Source organism: Rhinichthys klamathensis, unplaced genomic scaffold (assembly GCF_029890125.1).
Source record: "Rhinichthys klamathensis goyatoka isolate OS25496 unplaced genomic scaffold, OSU_Roscu_1.1 h1tg000090l_1, whole genome shotgun sequence".
In the NCBI taxonomy this organism is placed as follows: Eukaryota; Metazoa; Chordata; class Actinopteri; order Cypriniformes; family Leuciscidae; genus Rhinichthys; species Rhinichthys klamathensis.
This window is the reverse complement of record NW_026606629.1, coordinates 2,800,324-2,816,496: the sequence shown is the minus strand read 5'-3', so window position 1 is coordinate 2,816,496 and position 16,173 is coordinate 2,800,324.

Below are 16,173 nucleotides of genomic sequence, written 5' to 3'. Positions count from 1 at the left end.
TTATCTGCTCGCGCTATTAAGCCTGTGTCTTCCCCCTAGCTCAGTGGTGGAACGCAAAGCTTTTCGCGCCAGAGACCCGTGTTCGATTCCGGCTCTCGCAGATAAATGTTTATGCAGCTCTGAGCTCTCGGCTAGCTTTCTTACGTTACAGAAAGCGGCCGCGCTCTCCCGCCTGCATATAACGCCGCTACATAAAGTGTTTATAGTGTATCAGTTCCGCTGAGGCCGAACCTGTTTCTGCTATCACACCCTCTTATCTGCTCGCGCTGTTATGTTTGTGTCTTTACCCCTGGCTCAGTGGTGGAACATAAAGCTTTTCGCGTCAGAGATCCGTGTTCGATTCCGGCTCTCGCAGATAATCTTTATGCAGCTCTGAGCTCGCGCCCAGCTCTCTTACGTGACAGAAAGCGGCCGTGCTCTCCCGCGCTCATGAGAAACGTTCTCATTTCCGAGCATAAAGCTGGACAAATGGGTTATAGTGTGTTAGTTCCGCTGAGGCCGAACCTGTTACTGCTATCACGCCCTCTTATCTGCTCGCGCTACTGTGTTTGTGTCATTACCCCTGTGGCTCAGTGGTGTATCACAAAGCTTTTCGCGCCAGAGACCCGCGTTCGATTCCGGCTCTCGCAGATAATTTTTATGCCGTCACAAGTCCAGCCTCTGCAGGCTAAAAATAGTCTCGTGCCCGCTTGCAGCGCTCACGTTTCTAACACGCACTTGCACGCGACGCGCTTCACAAGTGCAGCCGATTTCAGGCTATATATATATCCCGCTGCAGGCCGCTCACGTGACCAGCCTCAGCTGAGAAAAGGACGGCTATTTCTCACCATGGCTGAACCGCCATCAAGGTTTCGCCCTCTGTCAGTCCCCGTTCACACGGCTACTGCAGCAGTGTACACCGCCATCAACAAGCCGGTCTCTTTTCCCGCTTGCATGTGCACAAACGCCGTTTTCACCGCGTCCCAGAGAAATCCAAAAAAAAAAAAAAAAAAAAAAAGTGCATAAAAGCCTCTTGTGTAGAAAATGTGCCCACAACACTGTGTTCACTCATACACAAAACACTGCATGTGCACAAACACCGTTTTCACGGCGACCCAGAGATATCTCAAAAAGAGCATAAAAACCTATTGTGTAGAAAATGTGCCCACAACACTGTGTTCACTCATACACAAAGCACTGCATGTGCACAAACACCGTTTTCACGGCGACCCAGAGATAGCTCAAAAAGAGCATAAAAGCCTCACGTGTAGAAAATGTGCCCACAACACTGTGTTCACTCATACACAAAAGCTTTTCAGTTCCCGTGTGTCTCACAGAGCCCACTCTCATAAAGCGGTTCCAACCCGCTCGAGTTTCAGAGTGCATAAGCGCGCCCACGAGCCCGTGTGCGCGTCCCACCTCCGCTCTCTCTGTTACACGGCCCTTAAACTCCTCTCTGAGTGTAAGTCCCGCTGTCATAAACACTATGAGCGCGCCCGCGTGGCCCGCTGTGTGCAGCAACGGGGACCATGTAGCCATTCACCCCTTAGCGTTACGCTTCAAGCGTGGGAAGCTATTCCGGGAATTTCCCAGTGGGTGCTAACACAATAAGGCTAGGCTATCGCTTACAGTTCCACCGCCGCCCTCCAGGTTTCCGAGCGCGGCTAGAAACTACACTCACCGGCCACTTTATTAGGTACCCCATGCTAGTAACGGGTTGGACCCCCTTTTGCCTTCAGAACTGCCTCAATTCTTCGTGGCATAGATTCAACAAGGTGCTGGAAGCATTCCTCAGGGAGTTTGGTCCATATTGACATGATGGCATCACACAGTTGCCGCAGATTTGTCGGCTGCACATCCATGATGCGAATCTCCCGTTCCACCACATCCCAAAGATGCTCTATTGGGTTGAGATCTGGTGACTGTGGAGGCCATTTTAGTACAGTGAACTCATTGTCATGTTCAAGAAACCAATTTGAAATGATTAGAGCTTTGTGACATGGTGGAAGTAGCCATCAGAGGATGGGTACATGGTGGCCATAAAGGGATGGACATGGTCAGGAACAATGCTCAGGTAGGCCGTGGCATTTAAACGATGCCCAATTGGCACTAAGGGGCCTAAAGTGTGCCAGGAAAACATCCCCCACACCATTACACCACCACCACCAGCCTGCACAGTGGTAACAAGGCATGATGGTTCCATGTTCTCATTCTGTTTACGCCAAATTCTGACTCTAACATCTGAATGTCTCAACAGAAATCGAGACTCATCAGACCAGGCAACATTTTTCCAGTCTTCAACAGTTCAATTTTGGTGAGCTCTTGCAAATGTAGCCTCTTTTTCCTATTTGTAGTGAAGATGAGTGGTACCCGGTGGAGTCTTCTGCTGTTGTAGCCCATCCGCCTCAAGGTTGTGCGTGTTGTGGCTTCACAAATGCTTTGCTGCATACCTCGGTTGTAACGAGTGGTTATTTCAGTCACTGTTGCCCTTCTATCAGCTCGAACCAGTCTGGCCATTCTCCTCTGACCTCTGGCATCAACAAGGCATTTCCGCCCACAGAACTGCCGCTCACTGGATGTTTTTTCTTTTTCGGACCATTCTCTGTAAACCCTAGAGATGGTTGTGCGTGAAAATCCCAGTAGATTAGCAGTTTCTGAAATACTCAGACCAGCCCTTCTGGCACCAACAATCATGCCACGTTCAAAGTCACTCAAATCAACTTTCTTCCCCATACTGATGCTCGGTTTGAACTGCAGGAGATTGTCTTGACCATGTCTACATGCCTAAATGCACTGAGTTGCCGCCATGTGATTGGCTGCTTAGAAATTAAGTGTTAACGAGCAGTTGGACAGGTGTACCTAATAAAGTGGCCGGTGAGTGTATTGTGAACCCAGAAGCAGTGACTCTGCTCCGTTCAGAGATAGCAAAACTATTGTGCAAAAGGGCTATAGAGAGAGTTCCTCTATCTATGAGCGAGTCGGGGTTTTACGGCCGTTATTTTCTGGTTCCGAAGAAAGACGGCGGCCTCAGACCAATCATAGACCTCAGATTTCTGAACAGTGTTCTCATGAAGAGACCGTTCAAAATGCTCACTATCAGAAAACTCCTCGCGCATGTGCGCCAGGGGGACTGGTTCATTTCACTAGATCTGAAAGATGCCTACTTTCAGATTCAGATAAATCCCCTTCACAGGCCATTCGTACGTTTCGCCTTCGAAGGCCAGGTTTATCAATACACCGTCCTCCCGTTCGGCCTATCCCTAGCACCCCGCACGTTTACGAGGTGCATGGATGCGGCGCTCGCCCCCCTGCGGAGTCAGGGGCTGCGAATACTGAACTATTTGGACGACTGGCTGATTTTGGCACAATCACAGAGGGAGCTACTGTCTCATCGTACAGTTCTCCTCGACCATCTGAAAAGTTTGGGCCTTTCTGTCAACTGGACAAAGAGCGCACTTCAACCCAGTCAGACTATCTCCTTCTTGGGTATAGAGCTAGACTCGGTCTCAATGACGGCTCGTCTGTCTACACAGCGCGCGCGCCGTGTGCAGCGTCTCGCCGCATCTTTTCAGATGAACAGACTCACACCTCTGAAAACTTTTCAGAAGGCGCTGGGTTACATGGCCTCAGCCTCCGCAGTGCTCCAGCTGGGGTTACTGCGCATGCGCCCGCTTCAGTTCTGGTTGAAGAGCCGTGTGTCTCACCGCGCGTGGACCACGGGCCGCCAGCTGATAAAGGTAACGCAGACCTGTATCACAGCTCTGCAGCCATGGACCATGACAGAATGGTTTCAGCGGGGCGTTTCCTTGGGGACCTTTTTCTCGCCGAAAAGTCATTTTCGACAGACGCATCCAACATGGGTTGGGGTGCGGTCTGCGAGGGCTCACCGGCCTTCGGCCCCTGGTCAGCTCAGGAGAGTCTCCTCCACTTAAACTGTTTGGAAATGCTTGCGGTCGAGAACGCGCTCACGCGCTTTCTGCCGCGCATTCACGGTCACCATGTGCTGATCCGTTCGGACAACGTGGCTGTGGTCTCCTATCTCAACCGTCAGGGCGGTGTCAGATCCAGGAATCTCTTCCTACTGACAGAACGCATTTTAGTTTGGTCTCAGAGCCGCCTGCTCTCGCTCAGAGCGACGCATGTGCCAGGCCATCTGAACGACGGTCCAGACATACTGTCCAGGAACCTCATCTCCTCAGGAGAATGGTCCCTGAACACACAAACGGTCCAAATACTGTGGCGGCTATTCGGCAGAGCAGAGGTGGACCTCTTCGCGTCAGAAGAGAACGCTCACTGCCCAATATTTTTCTCAAGGAGCGAGGACGCGCTAGCCCAGGAATGGCCTCGCCGCCCGCTCTATGCATTCCCTCCGATCGCTCTGCTACCACAGGTAATTCAGAGGATCAGGGACACACGCCACTCGGTGCTCCTCATAGCCCCGCGTTGGGAGAGTCAGAATTGGGTTCCGGAGCTCACTCAGCTGTCACAGACAGCCCCGTGGCCCATCCCAGTCAGAGCAGATCTCCTCTCTCAAGCTCGCGGCACGATCTGGCACCCCCATCCACGGCGCTGGGCGCTACATGCATGGGTGATCAACGACTATTCGGCGATTTGCCAGAAGGAGTAAGAAACACTATCATACAGGCTAGAGCACCTTCCACGAGAAGGCTCTATGCGTCTAAATGGTCTGTGTTCTCAAAATGGTGCACCGACAAACATCTGGACCCACGGTCATGCGAGGTGCCGTCTTTGCTTGTTTTCCTTCAAGAGATGCTGGACAAGGGCAGGTCCCCCTCCACTCTCAAGGTTTACGTGGCAGCCGTCGCGGCGTTCTCTGAACCCCGACGCGCTCAGTCCCTGGGCAAAGACGAGTTAGTCATCCGCTTCCTCAGGGGAGCTAAGAGGATGAACCCTCCGCGCCCCCCTTCGGTTCCTATCTGGGATCTTTCTATAGTTCTCGAAGCTATGAAAGCACCCCCGTTCGAACCGCTCGAGTCTGTGGACCTAAAATACCTCTCGCTCAAAACCGTTTTTCTGACGGCTCTGTCCTCAGTAAAACGCGTGGGGGATCTTCACGCGCTCTCATCCAGCGCCGCGTGTCTCGAGTTTGGACCGAATGATTCTGTTGTCATTCTCAAACCTAGACATGGCTATGTCCCGAAGGCGATTGGTACCCCGTTCAGGGCTCAGATTATTTCCCTATCGGCTCTGCCTTCATCCGATAGTGAGCGCGACGCCAATCTCCTCTGCCCGGTGCAGGCTCTGAGATTGTACACTACGCGCGCTGCCGCGTTCAGACGCGCTGAGCAGCTTTTCGTGTCGTTTGGGGGGCGCACCAAAGGTCTGGCCGCCTCTAAACAGACACTGTCTAGATGGATAGTAGACGCTATCGCCTCTGCTTACGCATCTAAATGCCTGCCCTGCCCTCTGGGCATCAGGGCGCACTCCACTAGAGGCATGGCCTCATCGTGGGCATGGTCCTGTGGAATTTCCATTCATGACATTTGTGTGGCCGCGGGATGGGCCTCCCCGTCCATTTTTGTCAGATTTTACAACTTGGAAGTTCCCGCCTTGCAGGCAAAATTACTAGCTGTCTAACGACCAGCTCTCTAAGAAGCTGCATTACTGGGAGTCCCTCACACAACCGGTTCGCCCCTTGTGCTCTCCTTAAATGCTTATACACTTCATGTGCCCGCTCTGCCGGCCTCATACATGCTTATGTATACACTTCATGTGCCCGTTCTGCCGGCCTCATAATACATTCACTCCACGTTAAAAATCCCTCGGTATCACCCTGGGATTCATGAGTGGATTCATAGCGCGCACGGCGTTGACCAGGTGTTCCCGCAGCGTAAGCTAGCTTACGCAATACGAGAGAACCTCTCGTAAGAGAACGAATCGGTTACCTAACGTAACCTCGGTTCTCTCTAGAAGAGGGAACGAGTATTGCGTTCCCGGCCGTGCTTGCGCTACTAGCGTTTCGCTTCACGCTGAAATAAATCAACATATAAGCCTGGGAGAGACTGTTATATACACCATAGCCACGCCCATTCTGGCGGGCCATGACGCAATGAGCGCGCGGGCGCCTCTCATTGGAAGCGGGTTCAGCCCCGCTCTCCCATAGGCTTAAGCAGTTCTCTCTGAGCGAACCAATGAGCTGCTAGCTAGCCTGCTCCAGGTCTGCCGCAGAGGAACTGCGTTGTCAATGGATACAAATTATGAAATAATTTTTTGGCTTCAATATCTCAGCAAAGATGAATCTTTCCCGCAGCGTAAGCTAGCTTACGCAATACTCGTTCCCTCTTCTAGAGAGAACCGAGGTTACGTTAGGTAACCGATTCGTTTTGTTGCACAAACACCCTTTGCTGTTTATACAATGTAAGTGAACCCCCCCCCCCCCCCCCCCCCCCAAGAAAAAAAACGCACAAGTCTTAATTTTGTTAACATATCAAGATATTGAATATCATAAATAGTTAAGGTTCTTGCCTGTGTGACGGATGTAAATATTCCTAATGTGAATGTATGTATTTCACTAATTATCCTTCTTGTCGATTTTTATTTATTTACTTTTATTTTAAATAGTCTTAGCCTGGCTAACGCCAGACCCAATTCTCGTTGAGACTTGGGTCTGGGAACCACATGTTCATATTCTCGTATTTGAGGCGTGGTTTACGAATGCCCAGAGCCGTTTATTGGGTGCTAAGAATGTCTATCAAATGCGCCTGTACGTAGCTCATAGCCAATCGTTTCAATTATACCAGATGACGTATGTAGAGCGACAGAAATTGGACGAGGTAGAGACGACGATGGCCGATGGGTCAGAGATTTATGTGTAGCCTACACGATGGCGTGTATCTAACGGCCGTTTCACACCGCATGCGTGAGCGGCGCATATTTTTTTCGGCGTGCATGTCAATGAGTGCATTCACGCGCGTGAGCGTCGAGCAGGAGCGGCGCGTGAGCAGCAGTGAAGCGGGGGTTTCGAATCTGTTTTTTGCTGCATTGCTCACGCTAAATTAAAGTGAAAGCACACTTTTGATTAGGGAATCACAAATAAATATGATTTCACACAAAAAGTGCCCAAAATGCACAGAATTAGCATGTCTAGTGAGTTTTAACAAGAACTTAAGTAGGCAAATAAAAGAAAATAAAGACTCTAAAATATTTATAGAAGATTTAGGCTACCCGGTAAAAACTTGTTTTTAATTATTCAGTTTGGGTGAAAGTTGTGTATTATATATATATAAAAAACTAAAGTAAACTAGCCAGAAAATATTATATATAAACGTTCTTTTAGTGCATGTAACGTTAACACAGACAGGCTAGCACAACCCAAATCAAACCCGAGTGTGTGGTTTATTTGTGTGTTTTGTTTTTTATCCGCGGAGTTGCGGTCTTGTAAACATCGAAAGTATGACTGAAACTAATAGATTGGAGCCATTTTCTGGGTTGTTTTGTTGTATTACATTTAACTTATATGCGAATGTTGTACACCTCCCCATTACAAACTTTCAAGACTATCAATGTTCTAAAATGACCAACTTCTAAAAACAAATGTATAGTTGTCTTTGTAAAGAATTGCTCGCTTATATATAATGCCGAAGTCATATTTCAATGTCTTTGGAAAACAAGAAAAAACACAAAATGACTTAAGCAATTATGCTATGAGGCTAACGATATGTAGCTTTGGAGCCGCTGCTGTAACACTGTACAAACGCTTCCAGTGTGAAAACTCTCGCGCGTCTGCAGCTGCAGTGACGATGTAGTTACGCTGACGCGCTGCTCAAATGCCGCTCACGCTTGCGGTGTGAAACCTATGTGTGAAACGGCCGTAAGGCTGCATCGAAAGGTAACTTCACGTCTGCTGCCATGTTGGATCCATGTATAAACAAACTGCTTCGGTGTGTCGCATAGACGCGTCATCGTCTTGCTGCTCCCTCCCCGTTCTGTGATTGGTTCCCTAAATGAGGCGAAAATTTGGTCCATGGTATCCATACTGCCTTTCAGCGTGAATAAAATCGCGCTGCGGGAAGGCAGCATGGGGAAACCCAGACTAAAATAGTCTATGAAAATGTTTCTTTTCTTTTATATCATTAGTGTTAACCCTTTGACGCGTACGATCACACCGGTGTGATCAGTCTTGGCTGGTCCCTGGAGCGTACGATCACACCGGTGTGATTAGAACGGTCAGTGCATCACGTGATCAACTGCTAAATTCAAACGTGCTTTCGCGCGTTGGCTGGCGCTGAGCCAGAGACAGACGCACTCAGTGCTGTCATATATCACAACTATTGAGTATTTTAAACCACATAATGTTTATTTTAGGTTTCAGACATTTAAATACACATAAGTACTAGCAAAACAGTGATTTTGAATTAGTAAAATAGACACTGATGTCTATGGAAACGGCAACAATAATCATTTCCATTATAATAAGACAAAACGTTTTATTCATATCAGATACACATTGTGTAAGTAGCTTTACATTTTACCCTATTCTTCTCCTAGTTCACCGGCCACTTACTTTCATGTATTTCGTGAGAAACAACAGGTCCGATTCTCTGAACTGTGAAACAAACTAACATGGCGCCGCCCATCGTGCATACAGCTCAACTAATGCGATCGTTATAAATATGTTTAAACAACAAAACACATCCACTTGCACATATTTGACAATCGGAATATCAGTGTTTCATGCTGTAGCTAATACATTTGTGAATATTTTGAATAGAAAAGGAAAAAAGACATAAAAGCAGATCATCACTCATTCAGCTCTGTGTTGTGATTGCGCTGTGTCACGTGACAAGAAATGACGCGTCACCATGGAAACATTAAAGTGACAGGTTCTAAATAACGGTCGCCTTGAAAAACTCACGCTGGGGGGTCAGTTAGAATATTTTAAACTTACGTGTGAAAGGGTTAATTTGGAAGGGGAGTTTAATGATGTGTTAGAATTGACGTTGTGACGTCATTTCTGTGCAGCTCGCGCTGCGTCCTCAGACTGCTTTGTGCCATAGACAGTAAAAGAAATGGACACAGCGACCCCGTTGATTTCAACGGAGAGAGTTGAAGCCCAACATGGGCACTCACTTCCTGATAGCCAAGCGCTCTGCGCAGGCTCAAACTGAGCTTGAGACGTAGTTGTCACGTGAGCAACCGTTCTGACCTTCTAGTAGCTGTGCCGAGACAAATCTGAATTGAAATCTGAAACAAATCTGTTGTTGAAATATTTTGTCCCGTTGCTTTTATGAACTCTCTATCTATGGGCTTCTCCCTTGACTTTATGCCTCCATGTCCACCCGATTGCCTCATAGACAGTAAACGATTGCCTACGAGCTTCTACTTCTGTCTATACGGTAATTTATCTACTGTGCGACAGAGCGTCCCGTGGTTATGACGCAATCGTTAGCCTATTTTTACAAGAATGGCTTCTACGGGGCCATAACGTAAGATACAAAGTAATGGAGCCTTTTAGGGCTGGGCGATAAAACGATAACGATAATTATCGCGATATAATTTTTCTCGATAAAACGATATCAAGAGGTCGATAAATGTTCGATAATGTGTATGCGCCAAAAGCGGAACGAAACTCATTTGAACCGCGCGCCACACGGACCGTTTATCCGCTCGGCTCAAAGTCCAAATGGCAGCGCGAGCTCACTAGAGCAGACGCGTTTACTCTGATCGTCTCGCTCACGAGATCCAGTGAGAAGCGCTTGAGTTCAGCGAAGAACACAAATGTCCAGTTTAAATCAGTTTAAAGGAAGATGAAACACCGCTGACAAACAGGAAAAACACTGTACGCAACGATACAGTCAGAATCTGAATTGATACTGAATCTGTTTAGCCTACCATGGATTTACTGTAACGTTAGCCTAGTAATATTAACTGCACCATGAAATGTGGGATATACACATATTGAATTGTATAATATTATTAATGTAGACAATGTATTAAATGACTAATGGAATATAATTACAGTATTTAATAATGTATTTAACTGTTAGGCTACTGTTTTTCATACAAATACCTAATACCATAGAAACAATAAAGTTACATTTTGCCATGATAGTGAGGTGCTATAGGTTATGCCTGGCTTTATCTGTGGTTATCATGATCTAAATGCATGATACTGGATGACCAATGGTTAATTTTAATAAAACTCAAACAGTCAGAATATTACATTTTACCAAATAAAAATGTGGTCCTTAAAAACCCCCAGATGTTACTGTTTTTGTTAATGAACATAAATTTAACATAGTAGCATTAGCTTGAGTTAGATGTAGATTTACTGTCAACTCACTGTCAAATATCCATTTTGAGACAAAACATGTAATTTGAATATTGCAGCCTGCACTGCAAACTGTGCTAAAGAAATATTTTTCTTTTCAGATATTTATTTTGTTAAGGAAAAATGACAAATGTTTGAATGTTCTACCTCAGATTTTTAAAACCACAACGCTCTGGTTTATACAACTTTCACTTAGGAGCAAAAATCTGCCTTTAAACTTGAAAGAAATAAAGATTTGACATTTATCGTGATAATTATCGATATCGACTGATATAAAAAAAATATCGTGATAAATTTTTTGGGCCATATCGCCCAGCCCTAGAGCCTTTTATACATTGTCGTGTTTCTTCAGAAATAAATAATGGACAAATGGAGTCTTTGGACGCCTCAGATGTAAAGTTATTCGCTGTCAAAGTGACGCCAAAATGAATGGGAGTCAATGGGATGCTAACAGCAGGTGATAGCCAGCTACAATGGCGGCCCCCGGAGGCAGCTTCAACTTCCGGCTGATGGATTACCCCCTTGGCTTTGTGCACGCTGAGGAGAGGTAAGCGGTTAGAGGTGTTCCTCCATACAAGCTTATAAAAGTTTGTAGAAATTCGACAAAGTACATAATATGCATTAATATTATTGTTAAGACTGTTATAAAGGTTCTAGGAAGTGTTTTATGAATGGATGGATAGGATTGATAGTTTTATTACTAAGTACAGAAGTCGAGTATGTGTGTGTGTGCGTCGACAGAACGTGGTGATTGTAACCGATTGATTATGGTTCTTATGCTGCGTTCCAGGCAGGTTTTTGAGCACGTAAATCACGACTTCAAACCACGACTCACGACTTTGTCGCGTTCCAGGCCAGTCACGCCAAACTACCTGAACGCAAGGAATTGTGGTAGCTAGATGTAAACAAACCATTGTTATTTTGTATGGTTTCGCGGGCTATGTGACGTCAGAGCTCGTAACTGGGAGTACATCGATCTAGTACGAGTTCACGGGCGGGATGTCACGGGTTTGACTGCCGTTCCAGTGCACTTTCACGGGTATAAGGTTGAAAAAACACGGGTTACAGGTTGCCTGGAACGCGGCATTAATCTGTGCAGGTGATACAGTCAGAGAGAAACATTTTTCATTGCTGTCTCTCTCTTTAATCCATCCAGGTATGGTTTATATCTGTTTAATTTTTCAATGTATTCATTTTGTATCAACTTGGTTCTTTTCAAATTCATGAGTTATTTAGAATTGGTTGCAATAGATTTTATTGTGTTTAGATAAATGGTTGTGACGATTTATTTTGCACTCAATGTTTGCAACATGTTTTCATTTATTGTATTTTTGATGTTATTATCATTGTAATGGTTGCTGAGACTGCTTTGTGCACGCTGAGGAGAGGTGATACAGTCAGAGAGAAACATTTTTCACTGCTGTCTCTCTCTTTAATCCATCCAGCACCATCCAATGCTCCATAAGAATAAACCTTCAGTCAGCAGCAGTTCCGGTATCCTGTATTTTCTATGAGTGACAACACACCACACAACACAACACAACGCAGATAGAGTACAATGGTCAGAATGGGACCGGTTACACCTGCAACTTCGTTTCTGTCTGAACTTATTATACAAAGCTCATTCAACCATAAGCATGTGACTGAAAGAACACATTTTGTGTGTGTGTGTGTGTGTGTGTGTGTGTGTGTGTGTGTGTGTGTGTGTGTGTGTGTGTGTGTGTGTGTGTGTGTGCACCCAGGTAAACCCTACGTTATGAGGACAAAATGTCCAAACAAAAATGGCAATATGCTAAATCCTTGTCTGTGTGGGGACATTTTTTGGTCCCCACGAGTAAAACAGCTTATAAATCAGACTAAAAGATGTTTTCTGAAAATGTAAAAATGCTGAAAGTTTTCTGTGATGGGAAGGTTTAGGTTTAGCCTTTAGGGTATAGAATATACAGTCCAGTATAAAATCATTATGTCTATGGAAAGTCCCCATAAAACAGAAAAACACAACATGTGCGTGTGTGTTTTGTTACCATGATCTATTAGACAATGTGTTAAGTAAGGCATACAGAAAAGAGACAACCTTGTTTCGGTAACACAAAACGGTAACACTTTACAATACAGGTGCACTAATATGCATTAATTCATGTTTAACTAATGCACAGATAATCATGAGTTAATGTATAACTCATGAAGAACTAAACCATTAATTAATTATTACTGCATCAGCAACTAATAAAGAGTCTATATGATTAATAGATTAAGTAATACATGAATTGCTTCAATGTGTCATTGTGTATTAATTCCTTAATAACATATTTTATTAACTAATAGTGTAAATTAATGTGTTAATACCACAATTAGTCAAAGCTATGCACTTCAACTACCAGTTGTCTGCTTTAATTAATCATTAGCTAATGATTTGCAAAGGTATCATTATGTTATGACTTTACTTGTTGAGGCACATCATTATTAACTAGTCATTTAGTAATTGTAGTAATTTACACATGAATTTGCACTAACAATGAAGTAATTAATCATGTATTAATGCATATTAGTGTACCTGTATTATCTGGAAGTTGAAATACAAGGCTTTGGCTCATTCTGGTAATTAACATATTAACACTATTAGTTAAAAAATGAGTTATTAGGGAATTAATCCACAATTACATATTTAATTAATAACAATTCATGTATGAACTAATACATTAACCTGACAGACTCTTAATTAGTTCCTAATGTGGTAATCATTAATGAATAGCTTAGATAATCATTGTTACACATTAATTCAGTATTATCTGTGCATTAGTTAAAGGTTCTCTAAGCGATCCTGGGTGACATCACTTCTTGTTGACGTTCGAACTATTGTCAAACAAAACGGAGGCTAGCTAGACCCTCCCTCCTCCTCATCCGCACACTAACCCCCCAAACCACACCCCCAAACCCTTCTTGTCGGTCATTGGCTGGAACAGTTTGTTATGTTTCGGGGAGCGGGTCGCTGCAGTTTGTTTTTGTTGCTGTTTGTGGAGCCTGGGCTGTCTACAGAGATCGCGTTTCTTTACAGTGTGTTCAGAGGACAGGCAGCCAGCGGATAGTGAGGAGATGTTTGCTGTATGTGACAAAAAATGTTTTGGCCAAAAAACGCGCGACATCGCTTAGAGCACCTTTAAGCATGAATTAATGCTTATTAGTGCACCCGTATTGTAAAGTGTTACCCATAGAAGTCTTGTTCCGTATTGAACTGATACGGAACACACTTTGTTCCGTATTTTTGAGAATCAATTCAGTGCAAATCCATGACAGACACATAGCTTCTTCAAATATATGTCAGACAGACTATGAACGATGACATTTGTAGGCTATGATAAGAAGAAAAAAAAACCGACGGTGCGGTAGATAGGCTACTAATTTCTCCCCGTTTGTTGTCTATGATCAGCCGCGTAGCTTTTTTAACATCTTGGAACATCATCAGAGAATGCCCTTTTAATTGGTCGTTAGTCATTGTGAGTCACGTATCGTAGCAACGATGACGACAAGTGACAACAGTGGGAAATGTAAAAATGACTACCTCCGAGCAGCCGGCGAAAAAGAAAAGAGCACAAAATAGAGTTGAATGGGAAAATGACTTTTTTTTAACCTCCTGAGACCCTGCGGCCTCATATGAAGACATAACATTTTTGCCTCTTGACACAATGATAGTCAAATTTGTAAATCTTAGACATGTTGGCCACATTTAGGGGCACTGCCCACACCATCTTGTAGTGATATCACAACATTACACCAATGTCAGTGAGAAGAAAATGACCCTAACCCTAACACTTCTACACCAGTTCCCGAAAGAAAAATGACCCAGGTAAAAAATCTATTCAAATTATATGAATGAAACAAATGTATTTATGTACAATACTGTCTCTATCATCATATGGGGATTAAAATTTGACATATTTTAGTAATAGTAGCACTCTAGGACATCAGTAAATATGAAGTACTCGTTTGAGTACATTGGGACTATATTACGTAATCCCCTTAATTGTCACCGTCCCACGTGGGACGTTTGCCCATATATATTTAGAACAATAATATCTTAGTAAAAACCTAAAGTAATATTGACAAACTAAATATCATTTGAAAGCTTACAATCTCTAGTTTTCATATTTGGTGGCTGTTTTTTTAAAATAAATTACAGAATAGCAGTAATTTATAAATTTGCAACAATAATATTTCATATTCATTAGGCGTGTTTAGGCCTTTATTTTGAAATAGAAAAAAAACATGAAAAATCATGAAAGATTGGTAGAAACCTCAGTTTGTTTTCATGCCAAGAGTTCAAAAGATAACACTAATTAAATGTTATGAGAAAAAAAGGTCTGAAAATTTTTAGAATATAAAGAAAAATATTATGAATTCTCGATTTGTGATGCGGCAGCGAGCTATAACGCACATATGTGCTCTTTTTATGACATGGTTTTTTATGACATGGAAAGACATGGTTCAGATCACTCAAAACATATGAAAATGGAGACACCCTTATATGGTCAGTAAGGAAGCTGGCTGTCCATCTAGTGAAAAAGTTTGGTACTACGCCCAAATAAAATCTTACTGAAAGCTCATTTTTTGAGATATCAACCTAAAATTTGGAACACAACTTGTTTAGATTTTTGGCTTTAATTTTTTAGCAGTTTTAGAGTAAAATATATTTTATAATATATATATTTTATATAAAATATAAATAATTATATTTTTACATTCTATATTTTCATAAACTCAAACTTATATAACTTTCTTTCTGTTTCACTTTCATAATTTATTTCACTTCTACAATAATCTGGCAAATGTCTTCTTAAAAACAAGACCAACCATATGTCTATATTCCAAAGCATTCTTGAATTACAGCCATTTTACAACCACAAGTTTTTTTTTTTATTGCTAGTACTGTGTCCTCACACGAGGACATGGTAAATCATAGACCCACTGTCCGCACATGAGGACATCATTTTCTGCAAAAACTACTTCCTGTACAAAAACAAATTTTAGTTATTATATTTATTAGGTCCTAATTATCCCAAATAGCAAGAACAATTATAAAATGCACACCAGGCAAACTCTCGGGTCTCAGGAGGTTAATGCATTATTGTTTTGGAAGTATAAGTTAATTATATAAAGATATTTGCACTACACTTCCTTAAAATGTTGTCTAATTAAATTAAAAATATTATTTTTTGCACTGCAAATAACATTCTAGAAGTCTAATTCTATTGAATAAGTTCGCACAAGGCTACAGAAAACTGTTGTGTTTATTTTTCTTCAAATGCAGTCTAAGCCGATGAGTTTGAACGTTATATGTTGTATTTGTTTAAGTTAAAAAAATAAAACGTAGGCCTATTATAAACTAAACAAATCCATGGTTCATTGTTGGCAAAATGATCATGATAGCCTTTATATATCTATGTGGTTCAGTCTTATATTGCTATTCTATAAATATATAGGCCTAATAAGTTGTATTATAATATGTTATAATGTATGATAGCATACAATATTCACCAGAAGTCATCATTTCAGGCAGGGACGTGCGCACAGGGGGGTTGCTCAGGTTGCCCGGGCAACTGCCCATATGCCCTTCTCGACTCACGTTGCCCTTCCGAGAAAAAAAAAAAAAAAAATCGTAATGGATGCAGAATTTCACGTAGGCCTAGATAAACTTTCACATTCGGGCACCGAAAGTGAAAGTCAGTAAGGGAAGTGCAAACTGTTTACGTGGCTGCAGCGCTGCACGCGACCGGTGCGTAAAGGCCAATTTATACTTCTGCATCGAGTGTACGCCGTAGTGTACGGCGTAGGCTACGCACGTAGGCGACGCCGTCATGAGCACTTATACTTCTGCGTTTAGGTCTGCGTTGCTCTGCAGTACAGCG